This window comes from Ambystoma mexicanum, chromosome 7q (genome assembly GCF_040938575.1).
Source record: "Ambystoma mexicanum isolate Mex_15411 chromosome 7q, UKY_AmexF1_1, whole genome shotgun sequence".
In the NCBI taxonomy this organism is placed as follows: Eukaryota; Metazoa; Chordata; class Amphibia; order Caudata; family Ambystomatidae; genus Ambystoma; species Ambystoma mexicanum.
The window spans coordinates 20,832,334-20,854,625 of NC_090941.1; the positions used below are offsets into that span (position 1 = coordinate 20,832,334).

At 45.4% G+C, this 22,292-nt stretch overlaps 1 protein-coding gene across 4 annotated transcripts in view; it reads left to right on the plus strand.

Moving 5' to 3' along the window:
- Positions 1-22,292, plus strand: part of NIT2 (nitrilase family member 2) — a 717,582-nt gene that overhangs the window by 694,777 nt on the left and 513 nt on the right. The gene's annotated exons all lie outside the window — the stretch shown is intronic.

A 22,292-nucleotide genomic window follows, 5' to 3' on the forward strand; every position in this document is an offset into this window, starting at 1 on the left:
CTGCTCAGGGGATCGCCCAGCCTGGCTGCAACTTGAAGAAGCGTGGTGCACGTCCCCCTTATCAGACCTGCCCCACATCCAGTCCCGGAACACCCCGCCCGCAATATCTCCGCTGCCAGCAACCTGCAATACAGTGGACAATTGGAAAGCTGCAAACAGAAAGTGGGGAATCAAAAGCTTGTTGGGTCCACTAACCCCGATCTGGGGCAATCCAGGCTTCTCCCCCGGCCTTTGCCGCTGAAGCTTCGCCAATTGGTCAGAGGGCGGCCTCCACAGAATCTCAGACTTTTTAAATGAAGGCCAGCCGCTCTCCTTTGAGGACTGTAAAGCGAAGTTCAACATCAACGAAGAGGAACGATTCCGGTGCACTCAAATCAGGCACTGGATCTCACAGCGCTCTGTTAGAGAACGAGGCTCCAGGGACTTAACACCCCTCAAACTATCACTAACGGCATCCGCTCCAAGAGGCAAGATCTCTACTCTCTATCAACTCCTAGAAAAAAACCAACCCTGAATCAAAGGAAAGGTACATGCTGAACTGGGAGCGCGATCTTGGGCGCCCCCTGGACCTTGAAGCCTGGGACAAAATTTGGACAAGACTTCACAAGAGCACCCAGTGCGTTACCAATAGGGAAGGAGGATATAAAATATGCTTTAGGTACTATATTATGACGTCCCAATTGTATAAAGCGGGGTTGAGAACCCTCAACGAATTGCTGGAGGGGATGTGAGCAAGAGGGGTCGCTTTTCCATCTCCTATGGGACTGCCCAAAACCGGCGCATTATTGGAAGGGGGTTCTGACACATATCCGAGTAATAACAGGCCTCAACATCCCATGGGACCCTGGAATCATATTAATAGGAGATTCAGGGGAAGGGGACCTGCCAATGTCAGGAAACGCAGCCCGCCTCTGCACCCACTCACTATTGGCAGCCAAGATCGCCCTCGCCCGTCTCTGGAAGTACCACAAGGGCCCCTCTATCCCACTCTGGTGGGCTAAGTGTTGGGATAATATTGTTGCAGAAAGAGTCACTGCATTCCGCATGGGTAACCTTAATCCTTTCCTGAACACTTGGGCCCCATTCATAGACTATGCGGATCGTTACCCTGCCCTCACACTGAAGCCGCCCAGTGTCCGCTGGTTGATCTGAACCTTGCATGCCTATAGCTCGGCCCACTTCAGAACCATCCCCCTCTTCTATTGCCTCCCTATCAGAATATCGCTATGAATGGAATGAGTTGCATACTGAATTTCACCTTTTAATATCCATTCTTCCATTGCAATGAACTGTGTCATCACAATATTGTGCTAATTCCGTCGTCTACTGTTTAATTTGTTTTCCTCCTTTTCTGTTTGGTTCATGTTCTGATTAATATTGAATTAAATATATAATTTGAAAAAAAAATGTGGGGTTGGGGGGCGAGTGCTTCCTGGGAGTCACGCACATTATCGCGCTCACAATTTACTAACCCCCTGCTCTGCTCAGTTTCCTTACTGTGGGCCCACCGCGGCTCGGTGTACAGTGTTCCGATAGACGCTGCCGGCTTCCACTGTACACGTCTTCACCTCGACCCGCATCCGCTTCAGCAGCTCGCTTCGCACTCCTTCGTGAGCATCTGTGGCTGTTGCGGCCGCGAAGAGGGGCCGTTCTGCTATACCTTCGGCAGGGCTTATCACCATTCAATCATCATTGTTGCTGCAACAGCGGTTTGAGGGGCCGTGTCTGACTATGCCCGACTGGGTCAGCGGATAGTCTGACTTGGCTCCGCAGTCACTGTTCGATTACAACGCTTGGCTTCGGATTCTGTCACACACTATCCTCGTCCCACCTCATGCAGCTCACGGCTGGGCAGTCATGGATCATCTTCATCCCTCCTCGCGACCGGCTCACGTTACGGCTTGTTCTGCCCGCATAGTCCTTTGTTAGCAGGACGCCGCCATCTTGTGTTCGCGCTTGCACAAGATGGCACAGAAACTTCGGTCGGCTAGATCTTTGTAGCATCCGCCCCCGCAATGTTAAAATTGGCGTCAGTCTGTGCACTGCAGTTTCATGATATCTGTGTTGTCTCAGCTAGGGCCAACGCACGTTGTAGTCTCTATGGTATCCAGGATCAGCTGCGGATCAGCCAGAGAAGCAGGGAATGCGACCTACTGCATGGCCTCCTAGCCACGCCCCCACACACTGTTACACTTGTGAAAGCTAGAGCTGAATTCAACTCTAGAAAAGCAGCTACTGCAAGTCTCCACTAAGAAGAGCAGAACTACAGACAAAGAGGTAAGTACCCCAAAGTCAGAACAGTACCTTTGGTCAGAAGAAGAGGATCCAGCTGGATTCTGTCTGGTTGCAGTGATGCAGATCATGTGTTCTGGGCCTCAGTCGTGGGGACAAGCGGGAGGACGCATGGAGGACTCCTGCACAGCAAATCAAAGGTCGGCGGCAGCTACAGGCGTTCTTCGATCAGCAGCACTTTGCAGTTTCAACGTTCGGTAAATGGCACCACCACAGATCTTGGACACCCATTGGGCTTCCTTCACTCCTTGAGTCCAGCACTCTGGTGAGGTGACTCGAGCTTGGGTCGTCCTGCTTCGGCAGGGTCCTCGGGAGACTCCTGGAGCGTTTGGCCGGCTTACAGACTTTGCACTCGACTATGGATTTCTCGACCCCTGGCACTCGGTTGCAGACGCAGCAGCAAAGTAGTACAGCCAGTTGGGGAAGGTCTTCCAGCAAAGTTGGTCTCAGGGTTAGTTGGTCCCACTAACCCAAGCGAAGAAGTCCTTTCTGGAGCTTCTCTTGTCGATCAGAAAAAGGAGTTTCAGCACAGCAGCAGGGCTTCACCGGGTAGTTCAACGGTCCAGGAGGATGCAGCAAGCTTTGTTCTCGGTTTCTTCATTGGGGCGTTCTTCCCAGTGGTTGACTCTGTCTTTAGTCCAAGAAGCCTCGCCTTTTAAGCAGGTTTCTCCCATTCATGCACAGCCTAGCTGTCACACCCACAGCCGGGTGGCTGTCGGGCAAGGACAGCCATCCAGCCAATCAGGACTGGCTGCATTCAGGTTGCCCTGGAGACTAACGACAGGGTAGATTCGGGAACCTCCCTCACTTGCTGCCCTGCCAGACACAGTGGAGCCAGAGGCGGGTTTCAGTACTGAAGCCCACCAAAGGCAAAACGAACAAAGGGGACGAACCAGGTTTGACATGCAGAGTAAAACCCAAGAAAGACCTCACAAACAAGAAATGGCGAAAAAAGACCACCAGGCCATTTTGACACAATGGTCCCCCATGGGTGCTATACTGCAGCTCAGGATTCAGCCTGCAGTAGAAATGCACAATGGTATTAAAGTTAGGGTAAAATAAAAAATGTTACATGAGTAAGTAGGAAAAGGGGCTACTAAGTAACCCCCCCAGCACTCCACATAGGATGGGTGTGCTGAACCTACAAAGAGAAAATGTACTATTCTTGGGAACTGTAGTTCACCCAAGAAAAGGTATTTAAACCTTAAGAGAAATCTAAGGGACACTGCACTGAAACATTTCCTCCTCCTTTTCTAGCAGAAATCTCTGCCAAACTATCATTTCCTCCCCCTCCTACTCTCCTCCCTCACCTCCTCCTTCCCCCACTACCTTCGCTATGACCTCTTTTGCACCGGTCACACCTTCTGATGTCACTCTACTCCTATCCAACACTCATCGTACTGCTTCCCCCTCTGATCCTATTCCCTCTCCCCTCATCCCTAAAATCTACCCCCTTCTCATTCCCTACCTCACCTCTTGCTTCAACATCTGCCTCTCCACTTCCACATTTCCTTCTCCTTTTAAGCACGCTACTATCATCCCTATTCTCAAAAAACCCTCTGCCAACACCCATCTTACCTCCAATTATCGCCCCATCTCTCTTCTACCCTTCCTTTCTAAACTTCTTGAGTGTATTGTCTATTCTCAACTCTCTTCCTTCATCTCCAACCACTCACTCTTCCCTCCACCCAATCCGGCTTCCGCCCACTGCACTCTACTGAAACTGCCCTCACCTCTGTTCTCAACTCTCTCCTATCAGCACGCTACGCTAAGCACTCCTCCATCCTTATTCTCCTTGACCTCTCTGCTGCTTTTGATACTGTTGACCATCCTCTTCTCCTCACCTCCCTCTCATCATTTGGCTTTAAGGACAATGTTCTAAACTGGCTCTCCTCCTACCTTTCTAACCGTACCTTCTCTGTCTCCTGGGGTGGCTCCTCCTCCCCTTCTTTTCCTCTCAACTATGGTGTTCCCCAAGGCTCTGTTCTTGGCCCTTTTCCCTTCTCACTCTACACCTCATTCCTAGCTCCTATTATCTCCTACCACTTCTATGCTGATGACACCCAGCTGATCCTCTCCTTCTCCTCCTTCTCTCCTGACATTCACAATAAACTCTCTTCTTGCCTCTCTGCTATTAAATCCTGGATGTCCTCACACTTCCTCACTCTGAATACTGACAAAACTGAGCTACTTTTCTTTCCTGCTACCACTGTTCCTCCTCCCTCCCCTCCCTCTTCATTCTCTTTCCCCCCACCCAGGTCTCCTTCTCTCCCCATTCCCGCAACCTCGGTCTCCATCTTGACCCTCACTTCTCTCTGTCTCACCACATTTCTCGCACTGCTAAATCCTGTCGCTTTCACCTCTATAACATTCGTAAAATTCGCCCCCTCCTTATCTTCCACGCCACTAAACTTTTAATTACATCCCTCCTCTTCTCCAGACTCTTCTAATGTTCCTCCCTTCTCTTCGGACTCCCCTCCTCTCATCTCTCCCCTCTCAAATCCATCTACCACTCTGCCATCCGCTCCCTATGCCTTCTCTCACCTCTTGATTCCATCTCATCCTCCCTCACCTCTCTAAGTAGGCTCTCTTTCCACTCCCAACTCAAGTTCAAGTTCCTCTGTCTTGTCTTCAAATCCCTCTATGATCTTGCTCCCCCTTACCTCTCCTCCCTTCTTTCCTTCTACACCCCCTCTCGTCCTCTCCGCTCTGCTAATCTTTTCCTACTCTCTCCTCCTCCTCCACCCTGTGCCCCCTCCTGCTTCTGCTCCTTCCAACTCCTTGCTCCTTTCCACTGGAACCGCCTCCCCCTTCGCATCCGCTCTTCTCCCTCCTACTCTTCCTTTCGCTCTTCTATAAAATCTTACCTCTTCCACTCACCTCCCCAACTCCCCACCTTTCCCTACCTCCTCCCTTCCCCTTTACCCTTACCTCTTACTCCTCCTCTTCCTACCCTCTCCATCCCTCCGATCCCCTCACTCCCTTCCCCCTGCTTGACTCTCATCTCACCTTCTCCGCTCTTCCCCCCTCACACTCCTGCTCTTTCCCCCGTACTTACCTCCTCTTACACCTACCACTCCCTTGCTCACCTCCCCCCTCCCACACCTTCCTCACTGCTACACTTCTGTAAATTGCTCTTTATGCTGTTATCTGGTTGTGGTTCATTTGTCATCTAATGCTTGCTGTATATTTACTGTTCTTATGTAAAGCACTTTGGAGTAAAGGGCTATATAAATTCAATAAAATACAAATACAAATACAAACAAAGGAAACCCATAATATCGAAAGTCCTAAAGTCCAGCAAAAGAGCTGGGGGTCTCTAAGGTGGGAGGAATTAAGCACTAAAATGAAAATCCTCCCTAACACCAACCCCTGCAATTCAGCGGGTGACGTCATCAGAAGCTGTTCTCGGGTCGAGGGTGTCGGAGCTCCACTTTGCTCAACACCAACAGTGTTTCTCACACATGCACTGGTGCTCTCACGCCTGGTCCGCTGCAATGGACTAGATGAAGATGCGGACCAAACAGCAGGGGAGCCCGCAGGACACATAGCGGGGGAGCCCTCTCTGTTCCCCGCACGCAGCCTGGACACTTCCTCAAATCCCAAGCTTCTCAATTTTTCACATTGCCAATGGCACAGCAGCGCAGATTAATCTTCACATCCCCAAACTACGCAGTGATCATGGGTACCGCTGACTACAGACTAATCCTAGTTCAGGAAGCATAACTCCTATTGAAACCACGAATAGTCACTGTTTCCATGAAGCAGAGAGAGATACGCTTACTCTCTTGAAAGGCTGGGTACAGTCTATCGCAGCCTTATTAGCCCTAGGTGGTGGGAAAACTCACTGGGGGCAATGGGACCTCTCCATTCTTCAAAAACGCATGCTCCTCCTGCGTGCACCCCTGCAGCACCTTACTTGTCTTTTCCTTTTCCTTGTCCATCTCTTCAACAGCTCTTTCATCTCCTTCACTTCCAGGAACCGGATCAGGAACAGCTCGTTGCCAGTTATGATAGAGAGTCTGTCAGGCAGCACAGGTAAGGCAGAGCTTGTACTTCATTAGTTGTACTCAATTAGGCTTATAAGATGACAGGACAAGACAGGAGCAGGGAGGAAGCCCACTGGCTCCCACCACCCAGGCTACATGCTTTCCACTGCCTTGGGTGGAACACTCCCACAAGACAACATTCTAACTCATCCAACATTCTACACATGACATCACTCAGACACTGACATCATTCAAACGCTGCACACAATCAAGTTCAATCATAACACACTCAAGTCCAGTAATACCAGAGTGCCACTGATGTTAGGTATCTCTCTTCAGTGGATAGGACCGATTTGAAGAGTGCAGCGACTTAACAGCCACAGATGGCAAACAAATCACTCTGTGACTCCAGGACAGTCCAAGGGTTTTTGATACATTTGTGGGCCGTACTGCCATTCTCTTGCTTCCTAAATATGAAAGAGCTGTTGCTGGAGGGGGCCGGGGGGATGGTTCCATCTATCATTCCTGGGGTATATACAGCCCAGACTCTGGGTACGGGCTCCACCTCGTTGTTGAGGAATAAGTCGGCCAGGTACTGTTGGGATTCATCCAGTTCGGGGCTATGTGGTGTCTACCTTGGAGGAGACCTACTTCCATTGGTTCCTCCTTTGGTTTTTATGGACAAAATCTAGCCAGGTTTCCAAAACACATAAGACATCAGTGTCTCAGGCGCAACCAGTAATGTTCCAGGTCATGCCCTAAACATTTTAATATCCCTTGCTTAAGCTGGTCATACTGAGTTCCCCATCAGAATTCGATGCCTGAAAGGCTTGCTGAGCTTTCTTTGTTAATAATGGGTGATAAATCCGGTTCATTGTTCCTGGTGCAAGCCGGCCATCTCAGCGACTCTTAAAGTTGACAAAGAAAGCTGCTGGATTAACCACCATGTCTAGCTGTTGTAGAATGGTTTGAGACTGCAAGTTGTTCCCTTCTTTCTGTCATCTTGGTCTGTAAGGCTTCCATTGCTTGCTGGTATTAGGAGCTGAGGTCTAGCTGTCCTTTCACAAGGGCTCATAACAGGTCTTCCATCTTTGTTTGGTCGGTAGCTCGGCACACAGATTTTTCCACCACCTCCGGAAGGGGAAAAATATTGAGCTTCTTCTGAATAAGGCCTGTCTCTCCACTATCCGAAAGTGTCACCTCCTGGTTTGGTTGGCGACCAGCCACCTGAAGGTCTTCAGGTTTTCTCCTCATGGGCATCTCTCGCAGGTTTCCATGACATCTCGCTGAACCGGCTATCCAAGTTGGCCGAGCACCAAATAGGATGTTTTCGACGGGTACAGTATCTGTTGCCCTCCCCTCCAGAGCCTCTGATAGGTCCTTTAGCACAAAGTCCAAACTGAAGGACTCAAGCGCTAGTTGTAGTTCTCCAACTGTCCAGTCACAATGGTCCAGCAGGTCACCCCTGAGTGAGTTGTGCTGGTTGGTCCGTACTCCAAGGTGTATATCAACCTCTGTGTCTGGGTCTAATGGCTACCACTTTTGACACGCCTCCCGGGATCCCTCTGTAACCCCAGTTTAGTCTTTTCGGTAACCCCTGCTGCATATAGTTCTCTAAGTGCAGACTACCCAGGCTTCTTCAGGGACTTTCTAGCTGTCCCATACTGCACCCAAAGAATAGTGTTCTAAAGGGGTTTAGGGTCATGCCTTGCACTCCCTCTGCAAGTATTAATTGGGTCCAGTCACGATCTGTCCCCTCTCTCAACTCCTCCCCAACAACCTTCTGTCCCTCTGTTTCAGTTCGCCTTCAATCTGCCTCAACCCTTTGATGTTAACTCAGTTCCTTCTCCTCCCACTCTACTACTAGGCTCTTCCTTCCACTACTACTCTGCACATGCTACTACTAATCTCCTTTTCAACTAATATATTCTCCTTCCCACTACTACTCTTTTCACTACTACTCTCCTACCACTCTACTTTTCATGAATCCTACTTTCACTCATTACCAGTCTTCTCTGATTCAGACCTTGCACTGTCCTCCCTACCCACACATCTCACACCCACACAACTACACTGCAGTATGCTTACACTCATTAAACCAATCCTCAGATGTTCAAATAGCTGCCACACTCTGATACTTCCTTGTATCTTCTGCTTGTCTCTTGGTCTGCCTTATCCTTTTCTGACCTCACCTGTATAGCCCACAAACATGTTTCTTGCTCCTCTCCTACGTAAGCCCCCCCACTCACCTTCATCACTGTCTTTGTCTTTAATCCAATTCGTGACAGTATTCCTAGTCCTGCAGCATCTAGCCAGGTGTCCTCTTCCACTGCAGTTCCTGCAAATGATCCTTGGGGCAGGGCAATCAGGACTGTTCGCCAAATGAGAAGGACTATCAAACCTGTAGCATGTTCTCGAGAGGTTCCATCATCTTCCTCGCTGTCCACCTTGACCCCTGAGTTGATACTCGGTGTTGGTTCTTCTATTTTCGTGCATCCCTCCTCGAGTATCCCTTTTCTCATTGTTGAATCTACCTTCACAGTATGATTTTGCATCTCTATAATTGCTGCTTCCTCTCCTTCTATTTTGATAACTCACATTTGCAATCGCTTCATCACTGGTTGGTTGCACCGTATTTACCACCGTTGCCCTGATTGCAATTTCCTTCACTCTACTTTCCAAAGTTTTTACACATTTTTCTGTGTTTAACTTCCTTAGCCATCTTGAGTACTGTATCTAGAGGTGGATCATCTTCCGTCCAGTTTTTCTCTTACTTTGCTGCTGTTACATTCTAACATAAATTGATCTCTCAATCTTTCCTCTAGTTGTTGGTTAAATTTGCATGTTCTGGCAAGTTTCCTCAGGGCTGTGATGTATTTTTCGACACTCTCCCCTTCTTTCTGTACTCTTTTCCCAAACGTATATCGTTCTAAAATAGTACTTATTTTCTTCTCATAGTGTATGTTAATTTTCTGTATGGATTGCTCATATTCGTTCATATCCCCACACTCATCAGCCAAAAGGTCTGGTAGATCTTCAAATTTCTCTTGGCCAGCCGGGACTGAGCAGTGTAAAAATAGAGACTTCTTTCTCTTCACGCTGCAATTAGTGCAACATACTATGTTGGCATAGTGTTCAAATGTCTTAAGCCATCTTTTCCATGGCAGTGTAGGTTCCCCAACTTCGGGCAGAAACATTGGAGTCACAGGGACGCTGTAAATTGACATGTCCCCTGCACCCCTATGGGTAGCCGTCCTGATATGTATGCTGGGTGACGACACACCTAGAATGCTCCATTTTACTGTGGTCTTATTTGTGGCATTTATTCTTTAATATCAAGAGTAGACTTATTCCCCTTTGTTATTTCAAGTTTTTGAATGTTTAACCCTCCATATCATTTGGTATGCTCTAATGATGGTTGAATATGATGTCTTGTTAATTTTGTGGAAAACAAAGCGGCAAACGAAAATGAATCCCCAAAAAAGAAATATTTTTTTAGTACAAATACTGGGACGAAGAGGAGGCTTTATTGAAGCGTGTTCTGGTGCCTGGCCTATCAAAATGGCTGCACACAACGTGATATGAGTCACGTCATAGGGTTCTTTTGTCTAACATCTTGTTGGACGTTGTTGTGGCCTACGTGTTACTTGGCGAGTAACTGTTAACAGTGCGGCATGAACTGTAGCCGCTTTCTGAAACTTCATGCTTCCCGCTTCCTTGCCCCTCTTATTTTATTTGTAGGGAAAGCTGCAGTAGCAGTTGCGCTCTCAACTTATCGGTGTGCGATGAGCCACGCACTCCTGCTGATCGCAGCCTTCCAATGGAGCCGCCTCGCCGCCACTTGAAAGAAATGAAATGGCCTCTTTGTAATGGCGAATCTTAGTTTCCCGAAGGACTGGAATTATTGTTGCTCTCTGTATCCCTATGTACCCCGGGCAAAATAGTAACAAATGCACCAAATTTTCAGTAATATACCCACACACCGGACAAACAGCGGTATCCGGATAACCTTTCCAGTTCAGTGTGTTCCCCCACAAACGGAGACAATCGAACCTTACCCGAGTGATTAGCCAACAATCTTTTTATAGGAACCCCAAATTAAGTAGGGTTGAATCTCCAAAGGCCGACTAATCATTGCGTGCAATTTAACAGTATTATTTTCATACTCTAAAAGTATTCTCTTCCTGGCAAACACTTCGCCCAAAACAGGTATATAGCCATTCACCTCTGTTTTAGTTAAAAGGGCAGCTGGAGGAAAAAGAATACTTAAATTGGCCTCTCCTAGGGCTTTATATAATCAAGCCATGGAATTTTTTGCCACCCCGTCCTCCCCAGTACAGATCTAATAATAAAATGGCAGAGGGAGGCATGTACATTGGCCCACATCCGGACCTAGAAGAGTATTGGGGCCAACACCCACTGATCCTCCCAAAATTCCAGACCCATTTCTTTGTGGATAGAAATACTCGCTGAAGAATTAGGGAGTCCAAGTAGTCTCCTAAGAAATTGGTGCTCCTTGACTTGTAGCTCATCCGCCTTCTGGAAACCCCATAAAGGTGCCCCATATAGTGTAACTGCCTTTGCTTGTGCTACATATATCTTGGCTACCACATCAAGAGGTTGACCCTCGCAGCGGGACATAAAACGAAAAATGACCCCTATTTGTTGGCTCAGTTTGGCCGATTGTTTGATTAGATGCGACTTCCCAGTCAGAGCTTCGGAGAATCTGATCCCTAGGTAATCGAAAACCTTCACCCTGGGGATGACTTCTCATCACATATCATGGGTCGCATTAATGCCGGCTGTTTTCTACCCACACAGGCCATTACAGACGATTTTTTAGAGTTGCTCTTTAACTCCAAATTGCTTATAAAGGCTGCATATGCGTTAATCAGGGTCTGCAATGCTCTCAGGATCTTGGCTAACAGTACGGTATCATCCGCATATGCTAGCAAAGGAAACGCCTGACCCCCCCAATTAACAAAAAGTCAGCCAAAATATTTAGCAAATCCTTCAAGAGGCCGTTAATATAGAGGCAAAAACATATTGGGGCCAGGACACAGCCCTGCCTCACCCCGCACCCAACCTTAAAGCAAGCTGTGCAATGCCCCCCCGGACCACTGCGCACATATGCCTCATTGTCACTGTGAATTTTCATCAAAACCCTCCAATATGTTCCCTGGACAGCCCATGCACCTAAGCACTTTCCAAATCTTTGACCTGTCTACCTTGTCAAACGCTGTGCTCCGGTCCATAAACGCTAAATACACCACCTCTCTCCTACAAAAGACTGAGTTGGCCACAAGGAGATACAAATGAAGACTCCGCTCCATGGTTCCTACTCCTGGGCGGAAACCAAACTGGATGTCGGATAAAACTGACTGCTCCGTCAACTAGTATTCGATATGCCCTATTAGTACTCCCCTCGATCAGAGAGCTGAAAGATGGCGTGTGATGCAGAAGCCAAGCCCAATTTGTTTAGGAAGATGACCAACCCCAGCAGAGAGCATATATACTAATCCAGCAAGGGACAATGGAAATGCAGAGAGGAACATTTTCAGAACAAATACACCAAACCCTACTGGAAACTGGCAAGTCCATTACATTGTTTCCTTTGCAGCAACGCAGGACATCTGCTCAGTGAAGCTTTCATTGTCGTCTGCAGGACACGTGGGGGAGGAAAATGGCACCTCACCAGGTATTATCACATCTTTCAGGGGAAATGCATACAAAATTGCATGATGGCTGAGTGTTTGTGTCTGATTAGGAAGAGGTCATGGCCATCAATGAAGTACGATCAAGCAGAAGAAAAGGAAATCGCATGCAATGATGAGCATACATGGAAAGTACTGGAGTTAAAGGTGAACCTTTGGCCAAACTTAAATCTGATAAACGAGCAATCCTGTAAGGATACCTTCCGATGTTGCAGCCCGAGAAACTAATGTTCAAGCCAATGCCTATGGAGAAATGCGCATTTACATTTTAGGTGACTTCAGGGCAAATCTTTACTTCAAAGCTCAACAAGCTCAAGGATCAGGTAAAATGACTTGAAATGAAACAATCTGTTGGCCTGGGCGTTCAGTGTAAGGTTTGAATAATTTTAGATCCAAATAAAGACGACAAAGTCCCCAACGGGTGAAATCTGAAGACATGAAAGAGTGGTTTACTGACATTTTCAAAAAACATTTGTAATGCTTTAAGAGATTCTTATACAAGGTAATTTGAAAGCTGGAGCAGTACACACAACTGCTAAGTTGAGGAAAGTGTATTTAGCCCTGGTAGAAGAAGTGGCAAAAGAAATGATTGGTGAAGGTCAAGGATGAAATAATTGAGCCCTCGAATGCATTTGAGTAGATAACTCTACTTGTGATAGTGAGCTCAGTGGTTCTGTAAGACTGCATAGACCTTCCTCCATTGACAATGCGGTGATAGCAGAGCAATTGCTCATGGCAAGTGTCAACCAGCTCATTGCAGCAGTTTGCTCTGCTGGTGTCTCACTCATTGATTGATAGCCAGCGTACCACCAAATAAAATTGTATCCCACCTCCCTTTACCCCACATCCTGCCTTACACTGAAAGGATTCTTAACGTGTCTGCATATGCCTTTTGGGCTTAGTGTCTGCTGGTAGTGTTTTATAAAAACGAATCATGCGTTGGGCTCTTTGATAGTTTGGGTGGAGTAAAATGTTATCAAGTCATTATCCTTGTCTTTGGGAGGAAAACATTGAAAGGCTATATTGTGTACGAGGTGTGCTCTGTGGCTTAACACATTGAGCATCGAGAAATGCAATTTCCACATCAATAAATATGTATGTCTCTTGGTGGAAGGCGTAAGACCGAAGTAGGATCTGATGAAAGAAATAGTTGAAATGCCTCATCCCAGAATGAAAGGGAGGGCTTCTTCTTTTCTAGGTTTTGCAGCGGTTCATGGGAAATAAATACACAACCTTGCAAGAATGACCACCTTCCTCCAGAACCGTACTTGCACTACTGAACATTTTGACTGAATTAGTGAGTGTAAAGCAGCGTTTCTGAGTATCAAAGAAAACATTTTCAGTGTTCCTGTACTGTGCTGTTTATTATATAATGTCTTAACATTGCTGTGCACATATGCAAGTGAAAATGGTTTGGATGCAGTTCTGATGCATCGTAGTGAATGCGGTGAAAGAATACTAGAATTTATTTCAATAGTTTTAAAAGGGGCAGAACAGAGGTTTTCTGTTATGGAATATAAAGCTCTAACTTGTCTATCAGCCATTCAAAAGTTTAAGGTGTATTTGTGGGAAAGGCCCTTTGTCGTGCGCAGTGATCATAAACCCTTTGGGGCCATATTTAACAGCAAAGAAGTTGACATGTGTCGAGGAGGATCGTTGGATGGATGACACCTTTTCAGGGTAGATCATATTTAGGTTTAAACCAATAAAACAACACTGTGGTCAAATGTTAGTTGGTTTCACATAGCCTATCCCACCCGGTCATTCCTTTGCACATCTTGTATTATACACATGTTTTTTTTTAAACTCTCCATAGGCCACACTTTATTTTGTTTTAAAAATGGAAGTGAAATCATTTTGTGGGCTTTTTAACTTTAAAGAGACTTTGAGCCAATTTGGATTGTGCATCCGGTGCCAATGAGAAGTTATTGAAAGCAGTATGTTTCTTGTGCGGAAAATATTGGTTTCAAATACCTTTACATACCTTGTGACATTGCTGGTTTGTAGTGTATTGCAGCAATGCAAGCAACCTTTTTGTATGCACTGGAAAAACACAGTTGGGTGGTTTTGTGGGAAGTGGGAAAACACATGCATAGAATCCACGTGTTTTTAAAAAGCTCTGGGAAAACACAGATGCTCCCTCTCAGAACCTGTCAGAGGGAATAGAGAAGTCAGATGTTGAGGAAGAGATGCAACCTGAAATCAGGGAAGTGTTTGCCATTACGAGATGCTTAAAGGAGAATTACTATGATTAGTGTTGTTGCAAGGACCACAACTACATCAAAGTCAAGAATTACGTTCTGAATCATAGGCCTGGTTGAGATGAGGAAGAACGCAAATTAAATCATTACCTAATATAGTGAGTCTGCTCTTAGATGGCAAGAGAACAGGTTAGTCAGGGAGACAGATGGGTAGTACCAGAGGAGTTACAACAAAGAATAATAGGGTATTTGGTCTTATCAAAGAGCCAAGGTGCTCACTCGAGAAGATTAATGGTGGCCGGGAATAGATACAAAAACAAATAGACTCTGTCTGATTTCCTCCTCAAACAATTGTGTGATAGAAAATTAATGTTGGAGGAAAAATCTGGAAAAATCTCCTCCAAAATTACCAATTGGCTTTTAATTATTCTTTTGATCAGCATATGACATCACCCTAAAACACCATGTGTGCCACAGAAACAAAAAACATTAATGTGTATACATGTATTGTTTATGCTAAAACAATAATCTCTGGAAAATATACAGAAGAAATGCATAACAAAACAATTCCATGTGAAAATTCTGCACAGAAGAGCGACCTGCATGTTTCAATAACCATTTAGGGGCAAAACAATTAGGGGTAACCCAAAAGTTCTGAGGGAAAATAAGAGGAGATTTAAGCAAGTATAAAGCTTGCAAGGGGACATATTCTTAAAAGAAAAGTTAGGAAAAGTGTCCCACATACTTGAGTTTGCATATGTGGAGTGATAACATCTTTCATTGTTTGAGGAAGTAAAAGTAACCTTTCTCTCTTGAGGGGGACGCTTTACATTTGAACCTCAAAGTGGAAAACCAGCATTACTGAATATAAAAGGAGACAGAGCTGTGGCTGCTAGGTACAGAGGAACTAGTAGTAGCTGTAGTCATTTTAGTAGTTTCGAGTAGACAGATCCCCGCTTATTTGTATGGCAACACTGGTGGCCATGTTGGAAAACGGTATCACGTATGTGAAGGACCCCATGAGTGCAAATGAAAGTATTCTGCTATGAACTGTCATTTGAGAAAACCATAAAAAGAGATACAGTTGTAACATGGGAGAAAGAGTCTTCATATAACCTATGCCTGGAATTACAAGTTATAGTTTAAAATCCATATGGCGGATTCCAAGATGGCGGCGATGGGAAGTGGACGTGCCTAAGCATTGCTCCGTCCCCCCATCTAGGCCGCATTAGCTTAGCAGATCAATAAAGCGGAACATAACCAGATAAGACACAGAGAGGTCATGGACAACGCTCCGGACGCAGAAAAGTCAACTTGGGAGAAGCATAGCACCCCCCTGAACACAGAGGTGGTATCCGAAGTGCGGAACTCCCCAGGCGCTGGGATACTACGGCGTGACAATCTGGGAGAAGCCCCCCGAAAACAGAGGTGTGGTCCGGTGTGCAGAACTCCCCAGACACCGAGACACCACAGAGAGCCGATCCGGGAGAAGCCACCACTGGAGGCGGACCGGCGTGTGGCAGGTGAGCTCTCTCTCCCTCCCCCCCGAGGTGGAGGCTGCAGCTGCACAAATGGGGGTGATCCACGGGAGTAGAGGAGCAGACCCAGGGAGCGAACCCCTGCGACTGGACGCGCAGAAAAGAAGGAGCACCGCTCACAAAGGAGGAGGCGCGGAAAGCGGGCCGCGCTCCGAGAAGAGAGTCGGTGGAGGAGAGGAGGCTGCTTAGCCAGCGAGGCAACGCGGACCGGAGCCGAGGCACGGAAGGAAGACGCCGGAGCCACAACACACAGGGGCGGCAACAAGGCAGCATACATTTCAGAACGGACCCGGCTGTCGAGCATAACAGGTACGCGAAACTGGGGTGAGTGGGGGAGAGAATCCACAGCAGCCCATCAGGACCGGAGAAGGGCTGAAGCCCACAGGGACAAGAGACACCTCTACGAAGGGGGAGGCAGACGGATATACTGCAATATTCTATAAACAGTACAGAGAGATACCAGCCCCGGTCCTAACTGAATTATTTAACTCCTTTAAAGATAAAGCTAACATCACCCCATCGATGAATGAGGCTAAGATGCTGCTAATACACAAACGGGGAAAAGACCCAGAATTACCTTCCTCTTACCGCCCGATAGCGCTGATAAACCTCGACTCTAAGCTGTATGGCAAAATCCTAGCCTCCAGGCTCACGCAAGTACTCCCAAAGCTGATCCACCAGGAACAGTCGGGGTTCGTCCCCGGAAGACAAACGCACACCAACCTTAGAAGGGTCCTCCATATCGTGGAAAAAATAGGAATAACACGAACTCCGGCAGTAATATTAGCCTTGGACGCAGAAAAGGCGTTCGAGTAGAATGGTCTCTACTGTTCCACATATTGAGGAGAATAGGGGTAGGGGAAACCTTCATTGAAATGATAGAAGCGAACTACAACTCCCCTAACATCAGAGTAGCGGTGAATGGAAGCTTATCCAATAAGATCCAAATCGAAAGAGGGACGAAACGGGGATGCCCATTATCCCCCTTACTATACGCAATCTTTCTGGAGCCACTACTAACGCAAATAAGTAAAAAAGAAATAAGGGGTAAAGAAATGGGAGGTACAAAGCACAAAATAGCAGCCTATGCAGATGATATGCTGGTGATGATGGGGGACCCATAAAACTCTCTCCAACTCTCATGCAAGAGATAGAAAAATACGGATCCCTATCAGGACTTAAGATTAATAGACAGAAATCAGAAATTGTGGTACTGGCGGGAGACTCTGCCCGAATTCAATTGGTCGTAGACAACATCCAGTTAAAAATCGCTAAGACAGTGGCCAAGTACCTGGGAATCACCCTGACACATAAAATACAGCAATTCTACTCTCAAAACTACCCTAACCTACTAAGACAAATTAAACGGGACTTGGAGAGGTGTAACTCATTATTGATAACATGGTGGGGGCAGATAACAGCAATTAAGATAACCATCTTACCCAAACTCTTGTACCTGTTTCAGGCCCTGCCAATAAGACTTCCAACATCTTTCTTTAAATCCCTAACGAAAGCAGTCAAGGAATACATTTGGCGGGGAAAACTCCTAAACTTTCAAACGCGGTTCTAACTGCCTCTCGTAAAGTAAAGACGGGGGATGTGCACTACCGCACTTCAGAAGATATAATGAGGCCGCCCAATTGTGGGTGTTGAAAGAATGGATACCAGATAACTCCCAGAAGATGTGGACAGCCCAAGACAGAGCAGTGGCAACAACCCCTACGAGACGCATGTTATGGGCGGGGAAGAGACACAGACACCCTAACCTACATATAAGCGAAACCATGCAGACTACGTTGGAAATATAGGATAGAGCAACTTTGAAAGGTACATTAACGAAAGACCAAGCCCCCTTCATGCCCCTATTTAAAAACCCAGAATTCCCACCGGGACTTGAGAAAAAATGTGTTTCGAAAGTGGGAAGAAGCAGGTTGCAAAATGGTTGGGGACATGTATCCGGGTCAACGGAAAAGATTGTTCAAAGACTGTGCTTCTTTAATTAACCTAAATGCGAAGAATAGGTATAAATATGAACAATTATGCCACTGGCTAGATTCGCCTAGAATAAGGGAAGCGGCCATGAGAGAACTAACCCCCTTTGAAAATTACATTATGTCCAATGATGGAACAAAGAAGTTTGTCTCAAACACATATAGATGCATAAATACCCCAGAAGAGAAAGTCACATGGCAATATATCAAGAGATGGGAGAAGACCCTGAGAAGATCGATCCCCAGGGAAAGGTAGGAATACACGTGGGGGATGATATCCAAACTCACGAGAGCGATACACTCTAAAGAAATGTGGATGAAAATCCTCCTGCAATGGCACTATACACCAGAAAGACTCCTCGCAATGTTCCGGGGATCCCCCAACGAATGCTGGAGGGCATGCAGAGGGGTAGGGGATTGGCAACACATATGGTGGGAGTGTCCAAACCTACAACAATACTGGAGAGAATTGAAGGATTACATGAACTCAATGTTCCCAGGATCGGGGGGTCTGGGGGAGGAAGTGTTGCTTTGTGGGATATGGGACCCGAAAGACAAAACTCTTACCAAGACGCAGAAAAGAAACTTTGTGGGGCTACTAATTGGAGTTTGGTTGGAAATTGCCCAAAAATGGAAGCAGAAATTTCCACCTGTAGCAATAGACTGGATAAGAAGAGATTGGTCCCATAAAACAATGGTGCACATTACGTATAATCTGCAAGGGAACTACCAACAATTCTGAGAGGAATGGGCTGTAACATTGGAGTACCTACAAAGTGACTATGTAGTGCCCACACAAAATAAAGATTCTTGACATGTTCAGATAAGAGGCTGAGAAGATGACCCGTAACAGAGTGGCCAGGTGGAATATCCCGAGGGGTGGGGGTGGGCAGGGAGGGGGTGTTGTATAGTTCCATGTTGTAAAACCTAATAAAAATATTTTTATTTTTAAAAAAAAATCCATATGGCATACAATGATCTTGAAGCATGTTGTCTACTCCAAAAACAACTTTTAAAGTAGCATGAGCAAATTGGTTAATTGTTCTCAAGACAACGGCCAATTAGAAGAAGGTGTCTCATTTCTTGCTGGCCTCATAAATCCTGAAAGCTCTGTATGAATATGAAGATATACATAACGCATAGAGCAGAACAAAACCGGTTGAGTAGCTAGAAAAAGGAAAGTGACATGGATTGATAGAACCAAGGTATTTGAAAGAAGCCTTGGAATGGATCACATGATTCAAACTTTCATAGTTGTGTGTCCAAAGTGGTGTTATAGGGACACTTTGTTATGCAAACCTTTCAGGTGGTTCTTGCTAGTTTTCCCAGGGAAGAGGTTGCAATTGATTTGTTAGGACCTCTCAATTTTAGGGCAGTCTGAAATGTGTCCTTAGTAGTGCTAATAGACCTTCATTCTTAAAGGACTGTGGTATATGTGCTACATGACAGCGTTTTTAAGGCAGTGTTTCCCAAGAGAGTATTCACTGACATACAATTGATCTCTTGAGAGATGGAAGAGTTGTTGGCCTAAACGGCATTGGTTATTCCAGAAAGTCTATATTCCCCCCACCTTCTTTTAGAGCTGCTCAGTAGGAGAAGCCTAAAAACCAGGCTTTGTCCAGGATGGATTGAAAAAAGCAAGTCTTAAAGAGGTTGATGCCAAAAGAAGCGAAACGATTCTACAAGGGGGACCCATCTAAAAAAGGTTTAAGGTTAAGAATATTATTGAAAGGGTAGAGGTAAAAGCCATAGTGAGATTAATATACAATTTTAAAGAAATTCTGGTCAAGTGGTAGAGGTACCTCCAGGTTTACTCACAAGTGTGTTGCCAAAGAGGATCTAGGGAATGCTGTGCGTTTGATGGGAGTATGTGGAGTAAAGAACAAGTGGCGATGCATCACAAATATGGCCAAATTTGAAATTAAAGCAATCCTAAGGGTAATCATTGAGAGAAGGAAGTGTGTTGGGACACCCATGCTGTTGTGATCATCCCTTATTTTACTGTTTTGTTGCAGCTGTAACTAATTTCTTCTTATATGCGCTATTGTCGGCTTTCTTTGTGTCTGTGAATTTCTCTTATCTTTCTACTTATCACTTTCCTGTTTCTCATCCTTATTGTACCTAGTTTATTTACATATATTTTGTGGCTGTGCTGATCCCGGTCTGTTCTAGAACCCCTGGTTACCTAGAATGTGGGAATGGACAGGTCCACGGAAAAGGCAGCCACAGTTGAGGAAGGAGCATGGACACCTTGGGCCTGCTATTCACTTAACTAATAGACATACACATGTTGCAACTTCCTGTGTCCAGTGCCTTTCGTTCGCCACCATTTGCTATCATTACAAAACCTGTATGTGCAAGTAGAGCAACAAAAGTAACCAGAGTGCCTCTTATGCTCCAGTACTATGGAATTCCTTTTATAACCCTTTGCGTTCAAGCACTGCATTCCTGTATTTTCAGAAGGAAGTAGAGTTCATTATTCAGGCAACAACTTGTGTTATCACAGTAATTCTTTGTTTTTCATCGTTTGAGAATACCAAAGTGTGTGCGTGTTGCTGTCAAGCTGTCCATCTGATATGGTTAACTGTGGGTTTCTTTTATTTTACATTTTTAGTTAAAATGTTGAAGTAATTTTGTATGGATGTATTTTAATATGTTTCACCGCAATCCGATACTACTTGTGAGCTAGGTTTGCACATTATCACGCTGTGTCATACTGTGCTTGGGGCCCGATTATGGCCATGCCTTGTTATGAGGGTGTGATGTCACTGTGGAACCTGGGAGGTGTCTGGGGATTCTAAGATTGGCAGTTAGTGCTGCTGCTCTGGATGGGAAAGGATGTCCCGGTATTTTTTCTCTGCATGTTATCTTGGATGTGGCAATAAACTCACGTATATATAACTCAACTTGCTGATTGGGAAATCTCTCAAATAAATGTGTAGAACGCCTTATCCCACAGGAACGGTCTGAGCAATTTTCTGGCGACAGAGTTTAAGAGCACTGCATCTGCTGGTGCTGTGGTGTGAATGGTTAAAGATTGAGAGATGAAGAAAAAGCCATGCAGTCTTGATTCCTCTGATGTGGTGGGAAGACGAGGTGTGATAGGTAGACGTGTGTGAAGTAGACGTGAGTTGAGATTTGGTGGAATTGAGAAACTGACCAACAGGTAAGTGCCTTCTTAGAGCTTAACGTTTGGCAGGCATTCCAACCCCATCAGTCCCTCTGGAGTTTCCACTCCCTCGTTTGGGTAAAGGGGAGTGAGTCCCCTCTTTAAAGATATTAGGATGATGGAGTACACTTACCTCACATGTACCCTTCACTTGTGTCCTGCATGAGTGGTCAGAAACCCTTTATACAGCTATACGAGAGCTGCAAGGAAGGTTTGAAAACTCACATTTCACCTAAGCTCCCTTGTAACTAGCAGATTGCCATGTGTGCAATTTTGCAATGGCAATTGCAACTAGCATTATCCATTTTGTTCATTTCAATCTAGCATTTTGCATACTTTAAACCAGCTACTTTGAGTAATAATAGTTTTGCACGTGAAACATCCTTCCGTACATTTGGTTCCTGTTTTTTAACATCTGCCGTGCATGTTTTTACTAAGGATGATATGTTGGTTAAAATGAAGAGAATTAAAGGAAATATGAGTACATATAGTGCTTTCATTATTTTTTTTTAAAGTGTCTTTTTCAAGTTTGGAACATGATTTAAAAAATAAAGCAACCATTCAGCTTCATATTCAGCTTCAGCCAAATACTTGACTAGCTAGCTATTCAGTATCTGGCCAAATGCTAATACTATTTGCTATTTGGTACACCCCTTCACAATATGATATGATTCTCTGACACAAGTGAAAAGGAACAGTTTCAGGCACCATTTCCCATTCATTGACGCAAGAGCTAACAATTTGAGTGTTTTGCTCATTGTCCCATTCATGATGCTTGAACACTGCTAAGGTCTGCTTCCAGCTACCTAAAATCCCTATTGGATTGATTTGTCACATATTAGGCCAAAAGGTCAGCTTGCATCAGTGTACACTTTTCAGCGTGCTTGTTCATCACCTATCTGCACGTTTTACTTTCCAGACAATATGTATTTTTTTGTGTGCAAAATTCCTTTTTTTAAATTGGTTAATCAGCTGTCAGTATTCTGAGACAGTAAATTGTCCATCCCAACTCCATAGCATCGAATTTGTTTTTGATATTGAAATATCATTTTAAGTGATGTTACCTTTTCAAAATTGTTTTGAATATCTGGCTGATTATCTTGTTAAGTAACACTGAATCTTTTAATTTTCAAAAGTAGTTTAAATAAATCTGGCCATTTACTCCTGCAAGCCGGTCAAGTGGCACAGTGAGTATAGCGCTCACTTTGACATTCGTGCAGAGCCTGCTAACGCAGGTTCGAATCCCGGCGGGGCCAAAATCAGCCTTTCATCCTTCCGAGGTCGATAAATGAGCACCACACACCGTGGGTAATAATAAGCAGCGCTCAGATACCTGAGGGTTCGTAGCTCTATATATAAATGCCAAATTATTAATTATTATTATTATGAGCTTGCCTA